The sequence below is a fragment of the Peromyscus maniculatus genome, chromosome X (genome assembly GCF_049852395.1).
Source record: "Peromyscus maniculatus bairdii isolate BWxNUB_F1_BW_parent chromosome X, HU_Pman_BW_mat_3.1, whole genome shotgun sequence".
Classification (NCBI taxonomy): domain Eukaryota; kingdom Metazoa; phylum Chordata; class Mammalia; order Rodentia; family Cricetidae; genus Peromyscus; species Peromyscus maniculatus.
Genome location: NC_134875.1, coordinates 129013323 through 129031705, shown reverse-complemented (window position 1 = coordinate 129031705; position 18383 = coordinate 129013323).

Here is an 18383-nt window from a genome sequence, read left to right as displayed (position 1 = left end):
TCCTTAAAGTATAGAAGAGAAATGTGCACAGAGTACTATGAATGCAGAAAGAAAATGGTCAAATTATGAAGGGGACTAAAGCAAAAGTATTCAGGCATAATTCACTTTGCATTCCAACTAACAGGTGTAGTTGTTTTGTTTTTTTTTAAAACTCTTTGGGGGATCCACCACCCACCTCCCAGATAAATACATGAAGACTTATTCTTACTTACGAATGCCCGGCCTTAGCTTGGCTTGTTTCTAGCCAGCTTTTCTAACTTAAATTATCCAGTTTCTCTTTAACTCCATTTTGCCTTTGGGATTTTTATCTTTCTTTATTCTACATATCTTTCTCTTAGTTCATGGCTGGCTGTGTGGCTGTGTGGCTGGCCCCTGGCGTCCTCCTCTCCTCTTCCTTTTCTCAATCCTCCTTATTCTTTCTTTTTTTTGAGCCTAGAGTTTTCCTCCTATTTATTCTCTCTGCCTGCCATCCCCCCATCCTTTATCCTGCCTAGCTATTGGCCTTCCAGCTCTTTATTAGACCATCAGGTGTTTTAGACAGGCAAAGTAACACAGCTTTATAGAGTTAAACAAATGCAACATAAAAGAATGCAACACATCTTTGCATCATTAATCAAATACTCCACAGAATACACAAATTAACACATCTTAAACTAATATTCCACATTAAACAGGCCGTTTGTTTTAAGGCTTTTAAGACTTGATATGCTTTTGCAACACAGGTAGTAAGTTCTATACAGATTGGCTCAAATCTTACCTTCATCATTTACCGTGTGAAGCTTTTCCTCTTCGTAGAAACCTCATTTGCAAAATAGGCTTAAAAGTCACGCCTACTTCACATAAATGTTTCAGGAATTGAATGGGTCAATTTACACAGAGCTTTCAGAATAGTATTCGATAAATACACAATAAGTGATGCTGGTCATTAGTTACTATTACTATTTCTCACATCTGTTAGAGGACAAGATGGTGTATGTGTGCAGTCTCAAGAAGATATCCAAGGTTTGTAAGGAAGAGGAAATGAGTAAGCCACAAGTAAAGCTGACCTCAGTAGATTCATGCATATTTATTCTGGTAGGTGTTTAGGTATCAGGTATCTAGAGCATACAGATAAAACACAGAAGACAAGTGAAAGACCTGTTTGAGGCTAAACATGGGTTATAGGCAGAGGTGGAAATTGTGTCTCAAACTTGTGATTTAATTGAGTACATTTCCAGGTCAACATAGTGATATATATATATATATATATATATATATATATATATATATATATATATATATATATCTCATAGTATATGTGATTTGAGGAACAGAAACTTTATTACCCTGAGGATTTGAAGAAGTTATTAACTAAATAGATGGATCTGACTCAAATGTCTCCTTCTTCATAATGCCTGCTTTTTAATAAATTACTACAAAACTAAATAACCATATGTTATGATCATGGATATTTTGCAGGGTGAAGATCGAAGCTGGCTTTCCTTTACTGACCTAGCCTCTGAAGTCAGAAAACATGAATTCTACCACATCCATTTGGCGCAGGTGAGTCTCATCTGTCTAGGTTAAACAGGAGAGAATGTAGATCCTATCACTTGATGGGCAGAGTATCAAAGAATTTGTGACCTTGGAAATAAAATGTCTACCTTCCTTAAGTTCATTCTCTAAGAACTCCCTAAGTTCTTCCCATTTAAATCAACCCTGCAAAGGACTTGATGGTGGTCCTTTTCCAGGTTACTTGATGGGATGGGTCACTAAAATGCCATCTTTCTTTGAGAACCTTGTACACACATCCACTTTGTGCTGCTGCTTGACTTTAGCTCAGGCCACCAGTGAGTCTCGAAGTTTGCACATGTGTGGCATGATCTTCCTCTTTTCTCCATTTCCCCGCTTGCCCTGCAAGGGAGGCTCCATACACTCTTTGCAGCAGCAATTTCAGAGTGAGACTTACCAGCCTGCTGTGCCCACAGCAGTGCCCACAGAGACTTCTTCTCAGCTCACCCCACTCCCACGGCCACTGTCTCTACCTCCCGGGCCTCTCTACAGCCTTTGGTTAGGAAACTTTCTGTAAAAGTGTTTGAAAGGGAGAGTGAGCTGGGAAAACATAGGCGCTATCTGTGCTACTAAGAACGAGGAAAGTTCCGGGGAAACTCGCTGGTTTCCTGTAGAAACTCTGCCTCTGGAGAAGGGCAGGGTGCCTGGCCAGCAGTCTGCGAAGACAGTGCTGACTCAGACTCCAGTGACTGTGGAAGACATAACATGAAGACTTGTGCTATAGCTAAAAAATGAAAGAAAACCAACACACATAAAATACAGCATGCAAATCGGTCCCATAAATCTTGGCGTCGCTATATGGACTATTTTCAATTTTTGAAGGAATTTGGTTCAATGCCAAAATAACATGAAAATGGTAGAATCACATTAGTTATTAGGAACTAATTAGGTAGGAAGCTGTCAATCTGTAAAATAATTTTAGACACATTAAAAGAAAAATAAATCAAATTATTTTAAGAGATCACAAACTTCTTGAACAATTCTAAATATAATTATGCTACAACCAATATAAATTATGCTGCCCCAAATGAAAACTTAAGATAGGACTAAGCAACAATTTTAAGCCTCAAGGAAAATATTTATGAACAGTCTAAAGGAGAAATAATGGTAACTTATTAGGTAGGCTAGGAAATGAGATTTAAAAGAATATTATGTTCAAACTATATGTTGTGGTTAGAGTATCTCTAAAGCTTAGAGCAAAAAGTAAAACAATAAAATTAAATTAAAATATCATGAAATTAGAAAGCCAGTCCGTAGGCACTGAAAGATGTGGTAATTATCCTGGTTGTGGTTAAGGGTAAAGGTAATTCATTTTAAGTAACAAACTACTGTATTTCTTTCCTGAAATCTCACAGAAAAGCAATTTCAGTAAGATGAGAAATGCAAAATTGGGGAAAACAAAGGTTGATTTCACTTTCTTTATCGCCTCATGGCCCAAATCAAAAAGACTGTAGGACTGATTGCTCCATTTCTGAAAAGCGAACTGGCCAAGGAAAGGAAAGCCACCTTTTTTTCCTGAAGCAATCTAAAATCTCTGGGGGGCGTTTCTTAATTATTCTTCATCTGAGAGTAGAGAACTTATGAGAGAGAGGGAGGGGGAAGGAGAGAGAAGGAGAAAGCGAGACAGAGAGAGACAGAGACAGAACACTAACTTAGGAGTCACACTTGAGCTGTTGTGATGATGCAGACACACACGGAGACAATGAAACGTTGATGGGAGCTTTGTGCTGTGTCCTCGTGTCTCTGATATCAGGAGAGGAAGTGTTCTTCATGGTGGTGAAGGAAACCAACATATTTGCCATCAAGCTGTGAAGGGCTGTTGAACTGAAGAGCATCAGAACACAGAGGAACTCTCGGACTTCAATCTCTGTTCTCCTAAAAGCAGGGCAGAAATTCTCAGAGACAAACGTCTTTCTTCCCTCCCCTACTCTTTTTGTCTTTCTGAAAACAGGATGGAAATTCTCTTGTGCATTCTTTTATCATCTCAGAGAAGGCTCCAGAGGAATCTGCCAGCAGCCTATTTCTTCCCACATTTTCCCTGCATTTGGAAGCCTAGGGCTGCTTTTCTTTTGTCCCGTCACTTCTCAGAAATGTACTGCTCTTTGTTGAGGAGGAAATCCAGGCTGAACTCTAAGGCACTGATGATTTGAATTATTTTCCCATGGTGCCTTTTCCCATGTGGTAAGCACTGAGTGTGTTAATAAATTTGCTTGTTTTTCTCTAGGTAAATCTGTCTTTTGTTACAGGAGTCTGTCTCCACCACAAATTGACGAAGGTCAAGGAAATACTATATATTTTCTCCTCTTCACGGGAACGCCTATAGCTTCTTTAACTTTGGATGGCTGCCTTGTGTTAGAGAAAGTTAGTTTGGGAAATCACTGCTAAAAGACTTGACATTCTTGATTAAGAATTTCAGTTGTTGGGGGCTCCTTGTAATGTTGGACTCAAAAGGAGAAGAATTACATCAGATGGTGAAAAATCTGGTCCTCTTTGCTTCCAAATTTAGTAATAAATTCAAGAGAATATAGGTGCTGCCTTATGTGACCTGAAATGGACCCATTTGCCATGGAGCCCTGTATTAGTGGAGTCTGCCTGTAGGGCTGGCCATGGAGAAAGCAGGCCTCCACTGCTTATTCAAGGTTGTTGTACTCACTCTTGCAGGTTCAGAAGGGCCTGTCTGGTGCCCAGGTCCTTTATGGAACAAAACAGTGCACTCATCACAGCAGACTCAAAGTCAGTTGGGCCTTTAATTTATTTTAAGAATCTGTTTATTGCTGGGGAAATGGCTGAGTGGGTAAGAGCACTTGCTGTGACTACCTGAGTTCAAATCCCCAGAATCCACATAACAAGGTAGCCATGGCTGCATTTCCCTGTAACCCCAGCACTGGTGGTTGGGGGTGGAGGAGATAAGAGACTCTGTAAGGTTTGCTGGTTGCCAACCTAGCGGCAGATTCAGCAAGAGACCCTGTCTTAAGGGAATAAAATGGAGAATGATAGAGAACTGGATGCTGGACATCTTCCTCCAGCCTCTGCATACAAGCTTGTGTGCATATACTGCCCCCATGACATATGCACATATACCTCCACCCACAATAAGTGAAGTTGAAAAAAAAAGCAAACATTTTTTTTACACAGCAGGTTCCTCATATAACCATCCCCCAGTCACTAAGCACCCTGTTCACCTTGGGAAATTCGTCCTAATTCATCTTATTCCACCTCCCGTCCCAGAAAATCTTGAGGTTCAATTTGGGATCAGTTGAGGGTTTATTTGGGGGATTTTATAGGCCCACAGGTGAAGGAAAGAAGCAGTAAAAGAGGTGTATAAGTGCAGAGGTAGGTAGGTAGTACGTTTCTTCTGCTGACTTCCTGGGTGCTCGTTTTGGCTCTCTTGTGTTTTTAACTTTGGTGATACTTGGCAGTTGGGAGGACGGACACTTGTGTGGTCTCTAGCTCCCTCTCCTCCAGACCAATCAACCCAATATGCAGTTGAGTGCTGACAAGCTCTAAAGCAAATGTCCTTCTTGATTTCCACTCTTCTTCTTCTTCTTCTTCCTCAACCTTCATAAAATAGCCAAAGGTGGGCTTGAGGGAATGTGAAAATGTGAATCAGGGCCAATCTTCTGTTTAAAACCCTTACATGGCTTCCACTTACTCTTAGAATAAAGCTTACACATGATTCCTCCTGGTTCCTTTTAAACAGTCCAGATTCATCTTCAACCTCCCTCCACTGGCCATTTTAGAAAGGAGGCAGAGTTTAAGGCTGGAATGTCAAGGACAAAATCAAGATGATTAACGTTGGCTAGGGGCACTTAAAATGGAACTGAGAGACCATTGCTAATCACATTTCAGACACATCTACCCCTGAATCTTTGAGATGGGATACAAGTTGGCCTCTGAAACATTGCTTATCTCTGCTGACCTTTTGTACAATGAACCCCTTCTGCCAAATGGAGAGACTGAGACCATACAGGACAGTTGCAAACATAATTCCTAATAAGTGATATAATTATCAACCCACTTGCAGTTTAAAGATATATAAATACAGCCACCATTATGGTAAACCTCGGAGCACATCTTCATGCATTTGTGAATCGGGGATTTCCCAGATTGCAATCATAATTTGTCCCCAATAAATGTAATTTTCTTTGTTCTTTACTGGGTTCACTTTATTCTAGGTCAACACTAGTAAACACTAATATTTTCAAGAGGAAGATGGAGCAGAAGAAGCTAAACTTCCATGCAAATTTTTAAAAAAAAACCCTGCTAATCTAGTACACAGTTCCAGGCTGAGGTTTGCCCATCAGAGTGGTCCTGTTCTTTGTATCTTGCCATACTTGAGGTCATATATGAGTCTGTCAGGAACTTGGGTGAAATATATCTCTGTAGTCCTAGCAAATGCTGGAAGTTGAAAACTGGGGCAAGCCTTTCCCTGGATATGGTCTCTAAGTCCACATGTTTCAGCCATACTTCATTTCTATACTTCCACAAAGCTCAAATTTTGTATCTTTCTCTTGGACCTTTGTTGTTTTGTTTTGCTTTTGCTTTTGTTTGTTTGTTTTCTTGAGACAGGGTTTCTCTGTGTAGTTTTGGTGCCTGTCCTGGATCTTGCTCTGTAGAGCAGGCTGGCTTTGAACTCACAGAGACCTACCTGGCTCTGCCTCCTGAGTGCTGGGATTAAAGGCACGCGCCACTGCTGCCCAGCCTGGACCTTTGTGCCTGCTCTTTGTTTTCCTAGAAGCACTGCTTCTGGCTTTCTCTTCTCCCTATTGCTTCCCAGCTTACAGATACTTCTTACAGCAAGTTTGTAATTTATACCTTTTAGAAGAATATGATGTTTGACTAATTATTCTGCATAATTATTTGCATATTGCTTATTTCCTTTACTGCATTGAAAGCCCTACAAGAGCAGAATTATGTGTAGTTTATCTTCACAGGCCAGTAGTGCATCTAACATATAACAAATACTCCTGGAATGTTCATTAAGTGGGTGAGTGATTGAAAAGGCATCTAAGGAGGGGGGTACTACTGAAAGAAGTACCAGGAAGCAGGAGGGGAATATCAGTAGAAAGACACTCACATGGTCAACTACATTCAAATAGCACATACTACTACATGCCTTTAATCCCAGCATTCAGGAAGCAGAGACAGGCAGATAGATCTCCGTGAGTTTGAGGCCAGCCTGGTCTATAGAGTGAGCTTCAGGTTGGGCACCAAAACTACACAGAGAAACCATGTCTCAAAAAACAAACAAACAAACAAACAAACAACAACAAAAACTACTGGCTTCTTAGAGATAAAGGGATATTAGTTTTCCCCATTCAGAAATATACCAGTCCTTATAAGAGTTCCAGTCTCCTAATGTTGAACTAAACACATATGTGATAAGCAAAGAACCCAGGTTGGGATTTTTCTTTCATATCATGGTAGCCCATGAGCTGTTCAGTCTAAATATATGCCATGATGACTATCAGAATGCTTGACAAGCTGGAATCCTCCTTGCAAGGAACCTGTTCCACAGGTGGAAGCAAGTATAGTTACTATCCACTCTACGTGCTGTGCCTGAGGGTATTTGCACATGGGGATTCTTCCATAGTATTTCTCAAGAAAATTGCATACTTTGGGAAAGAATTTACGGACCTCAAGTGGAAGACAAGGACAAGAAACCTGGCACTCTGAGTGACAGATTATCATGGATATGTATAGGGACTCACAGAAGAGAGTGGTGACAATCCAGTCATTCTTGAGTCTAGCTGTTGCCATCTAATAACTGCATTTGTTAGCCTGTTAGCAGCTAATGGTGAGTCATACTTGCAAATAAAATAAATATTACTCAGTTCATGTACATGGCATACTTTAAACGAATCCTATGAGTGCTGTTCTAAGACATAACAAGATTAAGGAGGAAATAAGTCCTTAAACTGGCAATTTTGATAAATGATTCTGTGTAGTGCTATTAAGCTCGCTAGGAGCCTTAACTGTTATGTTATTTGAATATTGTATAATATTTGCTAGCATTTTGTAGGTCGAATGTCTGCTACTGGCTTCAGCCCTTTGTAAATATTATACAACTTAACACTCTCTAGTTATTAAAAAGTTACCTATAAATACTGATGAGTAAAGAGTGGGAGAGTTCATGGAAGGATTGAAGGAGTTTAGAAGTAACTTAGGATTTCAAGAGTTTCTGCCGGTACATGGGAATTCTGGTAAAGCATTTCTAAATCTCAACAACTAAACTCTAGGAATTTGGAAGCAGAAACTTAGTATGAGTCTCAAGTTGACTCACCTCTCTTTTCCCCTCTCATCCCAGACTTAATCAGCATTAACTTCTCTGGTCAGTTCTGGCATGCTGACCCAGGAGGTTAGGTAACTTTCTAGCTCGCGTCTTCATGGGAATATTGTTTTCTTATTCTAGCTCTGAACCTCATCTTGAGCTCTAGCATCCTTGAATGAGGCCTTTACATCTATCTTGATCCTTCTCAATCTCCCATCTCTACTGTCAGCAGTGAACATTGATTGCTCTCTGTATCCTGTGTGAAGATTGAGTTGTTGCTGTTTCCCAATTAGATTACCTAAGGTCTCGTGTGTTGGCGATTCCCTATTTGCACCTTTGTTCAAGCCACAGATCCATTCTCTCTTCACTTCTAGGCCTTGTCAAAAGAAGATAACTTCGCATTAGAGTTGAGCCCGTAGGCCAAATCCAACTCACCAAAACATAGCCCTGTTCATTTATTTATGTGTTCTCTTTGGCTATTTTCATATGACCACAGAGTACAAACTGTATGACTTACAAATCCTAAAGCACTGATGTGGCTTCGGCCAATGCAAGGCTCCAACTTCAGCACAGAGAACAGGGCTTCTGTGCTTTGATGCTAAGCCTATCAAGGACAGCATTTTCCCTGGCTTACAGCTTGCACCATAATGCTCCTTGCATAAGCTCTAGCTCTCCTAAGCTCAGGGCTTAGGACTGGTAATGTCTTCCTGCGATTGCTCTTCCCTTGGGGACTTCTCTTTTGTTGTTCTCTTATTTTTGCTCAAAATTTTGCAAGTAGACCTTGTCTGTTCATTTCAGTCACCAACTTGATCATATTAAGGCATTGGTGAGGCACACATTTGGATATATCCATGAGGGCATTTCCAGAGAAGATCAATTGAGGGCATCTCCAGAGAAGATCAACTAAGGGCATCAGACCTGCACTGAATGCTGAAGGCACTAGCTTGGGAACAAGGTCCCAGAGTGAATGAAAACAGAAAAAGGAAAAAGTAAGCAGAAAGACAGTATTCTCCTTTCTTTGGTTTCTAGTCAGCTCCATGAACCAAAACAATGCTATGCCTTCCCTGCTACGGTGAAGTGAATTCCTCTGAACTGTGTGTCAAATGCAACCCTTCCTTACTTAAGTTGCTTCTTGTCGCCTTTTGGCTGCAACAGCAAGAAAATTAATGAATACAGACCTTAATCAAAGCCTCTTGATTTGAGCTACATGGGGTAAATTTTTCCCGTTAGGATCCGGCTAACACAAACTGACACCATACATCGCCTTGGCCATGTACCTGAACGGATCTCTTCTGCAAGGGAGAACCAGAGTCTGCTCTGCCATGGGTAAGTGATTTGCTTGGTGGATTAGTCCAGCAATCCTCACTGCTGAGTTAGTGTCCCCAGTCTAGGCTTTTGTGAAGAATAGCTTATCTCTTTCAACTGTGAAATCATCCTCAAAGTCCCAGGATGCTCTATGTCTTACTCTTACACGTATGCTACAAGAAACCGGTAAGTCTCTTTATACTGTCTTTTAGTAAAACCTGAGTGAAGCTGCTTTTTAACATCTCTGCTGGTATCTAGATCAATTGCTTCTAAAAGGGAGTTAAAACAGTTTCTTCTTTCAACTCCCAGTATTAGAAGCACAAGTGAGTCTAGCTTTGTAAGGTTTCAGTCTGGATGGGGAACCATGACATCACCTTTTGGTATGGCTTTCTATAGTTTTCTTTTTAAGAAGTGATTTACAAATTTCTTTCTTACCACCCAAAGAGTCTGCACCTACTGACATTTCTTTCTCTGAAAACTACAGAATAAACTATTTTTTTTGTAATTGACTCTAAATCAGGTCGACCCAAAGCTTTTTAGATAATAAAAAATATTTTTTTTTACATTTTAATTATCCATTCCTTGTGAAGTATGAGCTACAGAATACAAATTGGATCAATGTGGGTTACTTAAACAATGGTGTTAGAAAATGAGAAATCTCTAAGTATGGGAGTCAAGTTACAGCTAGTGCCCTTGATTTGTTTCTCATCTTTCTGGTATTTGATTGTAGTATTTCAAATTACCTATACAATAACTAATTGAATAATTGAATAGGTATTCTGTCTACAATAGTGACAATAATTAATATGTTATTTTTCTATATAATAAGTTAAGGATTGTTAATACCAAGCAAAATTTATAAATACAGCATAGATCTTTATAGTTTACAGAGTGTTTGCTCATACATTATTTTTCACTAATCCTCATAATCTTGTGAGATGAATATTATTAATTCCAACTTTACAAATGTGGAAGCTGGAGCTAAATTATCTGCTCAATGTACTATAGCTAGTGTGATTTCAAATTGTTAGTAGACTCAAGGACAGTGCAGCATTTGGGGTTGATTGGAGGGGCCTCCAACAGGCTAAATCAGGAGCTTGGCAAATTGAGTGACCTGCAGAGAATGGTTCCAGCAATAAAGTTTGCACAGGCTGATCCCAGCAGCTAGCGGGCTTCCAGTCAAAATCAACGCAAAGGAAGAAGGCATTCCTGCAGATAAATCACAACAATAGAAATAAATACTCAGCTATTCTGCAGTGGTTGGCAGAGTCCCAGGCAGCAGCTCTGTGTCATTGAGTAAGTCAACACAGGAGAAGTGAAATGCCCATTAGTGCTGTTCATGCTAACTTCCACCTGTGGGGATGCCTAGGCTTCTGCTGTGTTCTGCTTCTGTCCCACAACTGGCTCTGTGTATGGATACTTCAGTTGTCTGCAAGGACAATGAGAGTGAGACTCTAGGCATTGCTGAGCTGGGAGAAACCTTTCTTTGTCCTTTGTTTCACTTTCTATAGTACCCTGTTAACAGTTACAGCTTTGTTTGATAGGGCAGAAAATAAAAGACATAGAGATGAAGATTAATACCAATTGGTGTACAGAAGATGGATATAATCAAGAAAGACTTCATGCAGCGAGTGAATTTGTAGCTTCTTTTAGAAGGAAATGGAATGAACATATGGCCTTATGGTGGCTGTTACCCATAGCGCACTTAAATGGTAATGTCAATAATATATTTTATCACCTTCTCCAAGGGAGTTAGTTTGGTCAGCTTTCCTCCAGTATTTCCTCTTCTATCAATTCTTGTTTCATATGCTAAAAGGAATAATCCTACCTTTCATTTTCCATAGACACAAAAATTCCATAGGATTGCAATTTACATTATGGTTGTGATCAACCACATATGGCTACAGAATGCTTGAAACACAGATTATCCTAGTTGAGATGCACTGTAAGGAAAGACTTAATATGAACCAAATTCTCACTGTTAATGTTGATTACATGTTGAGACCACACTATTTTAGACACATTGGATGAAATCTAATATTAGAATTAATCCTGACTCTTTATTTTTTAAAATAAGACTACAGCTATGGCAATTTCAAATCACACGTGTGGCTCACATCATATTTCTCTTGGAGAATACTTCCTTCCAGAGAAGCATGAGGTCCCTCTTAGCATTTTCCAAATGATTCTCTCCCCACTAGGCCGGTTTGAACATGTCAAATAATGCAGATTTTGTAGTTGGAAGGAAGACTGCAAGTCATTTGGAAATTAGGTGGTGAAACTGCAGTGGGAACATAACTCTAGCATGGCAATTTGCTTTTCTGAGCCTCCCTTATTCCAAATGGAATAGTCACTGCTCTGTTCTTTCCTCTAGATAATTTGCATCTTATTTTCTTTCTGTCAGAAGTGTCATTTCCTGTGATTGATTAAACCATCTTTGCTAAGTGCAAAAACAAGGCCACCACATTATTCAAACTGGATTCACTACAAATATTTTCATCCTCTGGCTTGGGAAGAATTCATGTAGTTGCTTAGAAACCCTTTTTAAAAAATTGCAGTGTTTGGTTACTTTCAGAAATTAAAGTCAAGACTACAGGAACAAAAATATTACTACCCTTCCAAATGTTACAAAATGGAGACACTGAGAGAACAATGAGTTTTTAATCCCAAGTGGTATAGATCTATGGATTCAGAATTGGATGTTCTGAAATATTTAATTATTTTAAGAATTATTTATATTGGTGTGGCGTGGTGTGTATGTATGTATGTGCAGGTTCCCTCTGAGTCCAGAAGAGGTGAATGATCGATCTCCTGAAGCTAGAGTTCCCCATGGTTGTGAGCCCCGCAATATGGCTGCTGGGAATGGAACCCTGGTCCCTCTACAAGGTCAGTGTGCACTGAACTACTCAATCATCTCTGAATCCCTTAATTGGTTGTTTTTATTTTTAAGTGTTCTAGTGCCATCTTGATGGGTTTCTACCAAATTACATTGACTATGCAATACGACACATTTAATTCACTTAGAAAAGAATTGATCCCAATTTAGAAATGATTTTCCCAAGTCTCTAGTCTTCATTCTGTGAAAAGGTCTGAGTCAGTAACAGCAATGTTAGAACTTTATCATAATTATTACTTAAACATAATAAAGACACATTAAACAAAAAGAAGCAGACCCTTCCCCTTTAAGAGACAGTTGGGACCAATTATGTGGTTACATTTACTCCCATACCTTGTCCTGCTTTACTTTAGTTTCCTTTTGTTGTCTTTTAATTTTGTTTTTTTTTAATAATTTTGCATTGTAGGATAGAAAGTTTTTGATAACATTGATTAACATATCAGTTTAGATTTGCTTATTGTTGCTTTTTATTGTTTAAAGTCACAAACAGTAAAGTTCACTTAAATTTTAACAAGTGCATAGGTTTTTGTAGCTACTTTCAGCAGGATATAGAACAGTTTCAACACTCCTTGGAATTCCACTAGCTTCCTTTTTGCACTTTGACATTTTCCCTAACCTTGGAAAGCACTAGCCTGTTCTCTTTCCCTATAATTTTGCCTTTTGACGAATGTCATGTGAATGGGATCAGAGTGTGCAACCTTCTGAGATGGTTTCTTTTACTTGGTGTTTTAGTTAAGTTCCCTGGAGGAAAAGAACCCAGAGGGAAGGCCAAGAGAATGGGAAGCAAGATTATCTTCCTTCTAAAATCCTTTTCTATCTGGGCTGCAACCAGAAGGTGCCAACCACAGTCAGGGTGGGCCTTCCCACATCAATCAAGGCAACCAGAACAGTTCTTCCAGTGAGTCTCCCCACTCAGGCGATTCTAGATTGTGGCAAGTTGACATTAAAACCAACCATGATACTTAGAATAATGGCTTTGAGATTTATGCACAACATTTCATCTGCCATAGGCATTTGTGCAGCTTCATTTTGATTGCTGACCACCACAGTATGCTTATACACTCACTTACTGAAGGATATTTGTGTTGTTTCTTGGTTTTCTGGCTACAAATAATGGTGCTATAATAAGCCATGCTTTACTAAAACAGATAACCAGTAGAGGAATTGCTGGATCACATACTAAATTCATATTGAAATTGATAAGAAATTGAAAAACTGTTAATAGAGGGATGATAGCATTTTGGGAACACCTGAAAGATCCAATTGCTCCTTTGCAAACTTGTCTCTCTCTGTCTCTGTGTGTCTTTTTCTCTGCCTCTGTCTCTCTATCCTCCTTCTCTGTGTCTCTCTCTTATGTCTTTCCTCTCTCCCTCCCTCCTTCCTTCCTTTTTCCTCCTTCTCTTTCTTTTTTGTCCTCCTTTCCTTTCTCCTTTTCTGCACTTCTCTCCAGGATCAGGAGCTCATCTAGTAGATCAGGCTAACCCAAACCAACTCAAAATCTTGCCACAACTACCCAAGTGCTGGGGATTACAGCCATTTGCCACCACATCTGGAATCAGTGTTTTTTTTCTAAGCCGTTGTCATAGAAGTGTAACAGCATGTCATTGTGGTTTTAATTTGTATGTCGCCAATTGCTAGTAATCTTTAGCATCTGCTTGTGTTGTTTGTTTGTTATTATGTATGTTCTTGGATGGAATAGTCATTAAAATCCTTTGACTATATTTTCTTATCAGTTCAATCTTTTTCAGATACATAATTTTCAAATGTTTCCTTTAGTCTGTGGTTTGCTTTTTCACTTCATTGTATCCTTCAAAGAGCAAAAGTACTTTTAAATTTAATCCTTTATATAGACTGTACTTTTGGTGTCATATTTAAGAAATCTTGCCTAACCTATGGTAAAAGAGAGTTTCCCATATAGTCTTCTAATAGTTTTAGTATTTGATGAATTTTTGAATGTTTTGGGTATGTGGTAGGAGATACATGGAAAGGTTCTTCATATGAACAGCCAATCACTGGCATTATAGATTGAAAACTGTCCTTTTGCTCTGGAATTTCCCCTGCATCTTTGTAAGAAATCAATTGAGCATATTTATGTTAGCCTATTCTATGATGATTTCTTTCTTTTTTTTTTGGTCTATGTGTCTATTCTGTGGCCCATATCACCCTCTTCTGATTGCTATAGCTTTAATCTGTGTCAGTACTAGGTAATATGTGTCTTTCAATTTTGTTCTCATTAAAAAAAACCACTTGATTATCCCAATTCATTTTCAATTTTAAAAGCACTTTAGAATCAATATGCAAAAATGTCTAGATAGAATTTTCATTGGGATTGCTCAAAATAGGTCAATTAGGGGAGAATTAACGTCTTAAATACATTGAGTCAAGCAATACATGAACATGGTAGTTTTTCTAGTTATTTAGGTCTTTGAATTTTTCTCATTAGTATGTTTTAGCTCTCCATATAGAGATTATATATATTTATATCCATTTAGCCATTTAATACAGTTATAAATGCCAATTTCTACTACAAATCCCAGTAGCTTATTACTTGTGTATGGGGACATAGGTGTCTTTTGTATGTCAATCTTCTGTGTTATTACAGGATTTTAAAATAGATTCTGGGGCAGGGTAGTGGTGGTGGCTGAAGAGATAGCTCAGAGGTTAAGAACACTGGATGCTCTTCCAAGGACCTGGGTGAGATTCTGAACACCCGCATGGAGGTGATAACCATCTGTAACTTCAGTTCCAGGGGATCTGATGCCCTCTACTGGCGCCTATGGACACTGCATGCATGTAGAGCACAGACATACACACAAACAAAACACCCATACTTATAAAATATAAATAAAATAAAATACAAAATTATAAGAAATTGATTCTTCAAAATTTCATATTTCTAATCATATGCACAGCAGTTTCTTTCTTCTTTTATGATATATACTACATTTTTTTTTATTATTGTCTTTTTGCACTGCCTGTAAGTCCAGTGGTAAATAGATGTGGTCACTGTGCTTTGCTTCTGACCTTGGGGGAAAGCACCACATTTAAGACCGTTCTTAAGTGTGCTATTACCTCTAGATTTTTAATAGGTATTCTTTATCAAATTAAGAAACTTATCCTAAATTTCTATTTTGATAGAGAGTTTTTTTTTAATTACAAAGAAACATTGCACTTGTCCAGTGTTCTTTTCTGTATCAATTGATATGATCGTATGGTTTTCTTTCTTTAGCCTGCAGTTTTGATTAACTGTATTGCTTGAATTTTACAAGTGTTAAAAAGCAGCATTGCATGACAGGAATGGATTCAATTTGCTTCTGAAGTATTAATTTTTTCTTCATCCTTGCATTCACTCACCAATATTTTATTGAGATTTGCATCTCCATTTATGAGACACACTACTCTGGAGTTTTCCTTTCCAGGATGTCTTCACTTTTTTCAGTATTAAAGTAATTCTGATTCCAGAGAATGAGTTGGGAATTATTCCCTCTGCTGCCATTTTCTGAAGATCATTGTGGAGAATTAACATGATCTGATGTCAACTGCTTTTCTTTTATCCTTTGATAAAATTAAGATTGTTTTTTAGTCCATTGACAAAATGTCTTACATTAGCTGATTTTTAAAAATGCCAGTCCAGTCTTGTGTAACTGGAATCTATCCCACACAGGCATGGTTTATGATTCTTTTTGTTGAGTTTTTTCCCACCTATGTTTATGAAAGAGCTCTCTGTAGTTTTTCTTTCTTGTGACGTCTCTATCTTGCTTTAAAGGGTCCTGATGGACCTATACAGTGAATTAGCAAGTATTTCTTCTACTTCTATTTTCTGCAAGAAAGTGGAAAATTGGAATGATTTTTTTTCTTAAATATTTGGTAAAATTTATCAGCAAAACTCCCTGAGCCTGCTGTTTTCTTTAAGAAAGTTAATAATTGTTGATTCAGTTCTTTAATAGTGTTATTTGGTAAATCTGTTTCTCTTTCTGTGAGTCTTAGTAGTATGTGTTTTTTAAGGAGTTGGCCCATTTTATCTAAGTTATCAAATATGTGGCCATGGATTTGTTTAGCATTCCTCTATTGTCCTTTTAATGCCTGAGAGATCGGGGATGATGGTCTGCATTTCATTTCATTTCTGACATAAGTAATTTATGTGTTCTCTCACACTTTGTCTTCTTGGTTAAGATAGCTAGAAAGTTTATTATTTGTTTCTCAAAATAGACTCTTAGGTTATCGATTTTAGATATTTATCCATGTCTAATACATGTATTTTAATGCAATAAAATTCCCTATATAAATTTCTCTTGTTGTAGCAAGTAAATTTGGGTAAGTTATACTTTCATTTGTATGTACAAATGGAGATCTTGAACATACATTGTTAGATTATATGCTTGAATATTTAATTGGGAGGGTCAATTGGAGGTGGAACTTACTTCCAAATTTTATTTCCAACTGTTTGTTGCCAGAATATAGAAATATAACTGGTTGAGTGTTGACCTTGTATCTGTAACCTCAATAAATGCACAAATTAACTCTTAAGTGCTTCTTTGTAGGTGTCCTGGGATTTTCGTATATGCATCATATATGTTACCTCTCCATACACTGAAGAGCTCATCAATATTATGCTTTTTGCTTTCAACTAAAGTGCATTGTTACATAAAATTAGGGGCAAAAAGTAGCCTGTGTGTATAGTGAAATTTGGATTACTGTCACCGTACACACTTTGAAATACTTTCTTTTACCTCTTCTTTATAAGTTCCTTCCCTTCATTCATGTCTTTTTGTGGTGTGTGTGTGTGTGTGTGTGTGTGTGTGAGAGAGAGAGAGAGAGAGAGAGAGAGAGAGAGAGAGAGAGAGAGAGAGAGAGAGAGAGAGAGAGAGACTCTGAGTTTAACCAGAACCATCTGTGTATCTGTGCAAGCATGGGTTTGGATTTGTCCACTGGTTCTTGGTAGTCTCCTCAGTGGGTAGCAACTGAAGACAATGACTCACTCTCCCACAATACACCAGCCAATCATTCAGCAAGGAGAGGTAATGCCCTCTGAGTCCCTCCATGATCTATGATTGACTGCTGACAGGCCAGTTTTCTGCAATCTATCATAAAAGCAGCCACAGCTGCTCTAAGATCATGATTGTGTTGGCTATATCATGCCCAGAAGATAACATTTCATATCCTTGTTCCCTATCTTCCACCTCTTACATTTTACCTGTCTCTCCTTCCACAGTGTTCTCTGAGCCTCATCCCCTCTAAAAGTGGAGATGTCTGATGGGAGGGACTTGGAGGTACTATGTAGGTACCTCATCAATTATGAGGAAACACTTAAACTCCGCAATGTCTACTGAATACCACACTAACAGTTTCATAAATGGACCTGCTGAAAGTTCTGGGAGGGGGAAAGAATCTAATATCAACATGGCTCTATGAATAATAAATAACTAAGTTTCTTTTGCTGTGAAGGTTTGGATATTAGGAATTCTGTTGCTTGGTAATAAGAACTCAAAATTCCCATGTTCTTTCTGAATTTCCTTCCTGGGTCAGCTGCTTTATACATTATCCAGAATCGCAGGTTTTCTGTTTATTATCTGTCTCCCTTACTTTGTCTCTACACAGCTTGCAGAAATGACCAAAAGTAGGCTTAAGTATTTTATTGGATGATCAAACTAAACACTTGAAAAAGCGAATACAACAGGTTGGTAAGATGCTTGCCCAGTGTGCACAAAGTCCTGAGCACCATGCAAAAACAGGTATGATGTCTCATGCCAGTATTCCCAGTACTTAAGAGGTAAAGCTAGGAGGATCAGAGTACAAGGTCATCTTTGGCTACATGCAAGCTTAGGCCACCCTAGGTCACAATCTCAAAAAAATAAGTGACTTCAAGAAAAGAAACTATGATAAGAATGTATATTTAACAAATTCTGTGAAATTGTACTGTGATATGTTGATGTCCAGAGGAACATCTGGAGAGAAGTAAGTAATTGTGAAACATGAAGCTGCTAAGGCTCTCTTCTATGTTCCTATCAACTGTCAGAAAGTTGGCCTACTAGAAAATAAAGGTTTAATAGTACAGAAAGTTCCTGACCCCTCAATTTGCAGGTGATTTGTACTTAGGAATTGATCATAGAGATGCTTATAGCCCTTTACTCTGGCAGATAATGATTCACCGAGAGAGGTGCATATAAATATTATGACTGTTTTAAGAATTAACAAGACAGTGCTGATAATACCAGCTCCTTTCCATTTTATATTACTTAATACAGGAAATACATGCTCCTTGGTAGCTTATTAGCTATTAAAATGCATTGATTATTAATATTAGTAGTAGTAGTATTTTAATAACCAATAACCCCCCGTGGGCTTCACTGTTTCTGCTAG